We start from the raw sequence: 960 nt of genomic DNA on the forward strand, positions 1-960 counted from the left end.
AGCTCCTCTAAATCTTAATCCCTATCACAGGTAACTCAACAAAATCTGGAGTGCTTCTTCTGTTGTTCCTTAGTTTTTCAGGCACGCCACAAATTGGACTCCCTCTATCGATCAGTTACCTTACCATTTATCAGTTTCAATATGAATGTATGGACTTCCTGGTACATAAGTATCATCTTCTGCTATCACTACTTTCATAATGATCTCAAGCTACCTTCAACATTTCATTACTTATGTATTTTTCATTTCCTTCTCACCCTCACAACAGTTCACCACTCTGCTAAATATCAACTGGTAAAATTTCACTCTCACGTGCCTTCCTATCACCATTCTGGCCTCCCTGATTATGTTCATTACTGTCACCACAGAAACCTTCCTCTAACATTTTATCATTTACTTCTACATACATCATTCCACCTAACTCTCTCCATAATTCTGCCTTGCTGCCTGTTTTCTCTTCAACCTCTTCTGCAACATTTTTGCTATCCTCACTGCTATTCATACAGGATGTCGTATGATTTATGAAAAGACAGAAGTTTTATCCCTGGCATCATCTTTCTGGGACTGCATAATTAAGGAAGTAATACATATCTGTACAGCCAATAGTCTCATCAACAAGGATACGGGATACTGTCAGTCATACCTAGCCACAAGCAAGGTTCAACCACCTGAATATGTTGGACAGTTGCTCCAAGGAATTATTGTGGAATTTGCACAGTGGATCCAGCGGCAAACCCATGAAGACTATTTACAATGCATCCATTGGGAAAGCTTGAAGAGTCACAACATTTTTCTGCTTTTCTTCATCTACATCTACATCTACATCCATACTCTGCAAGCCACCTGACGGCGTGTGGCGGAGGGTACCTTCAGTACCTCTATCAGTTCTTCCTTCTATTCCAGTCTCGTATTGTTCGTGGAAAGAAGGATTGTCAGTATGCCTCTGTGTGGGCTCTAATC

Source organism: Schistocerca cancellata, chromosome 7, assembly GCF_023864275.1.
Source record: "Schistocerca cancellata isolate TAMUIC-IGC-003103 chromosome 7, iqSchCanc2.1, whole genome shotgun sequence".
NCBI classification, from domain to species: Eukaryota; Metazoa; Arthropoda; class Insecta; order Orthoptera; family Acrididae; genus Schistocerca; species Schistocerca cancellata.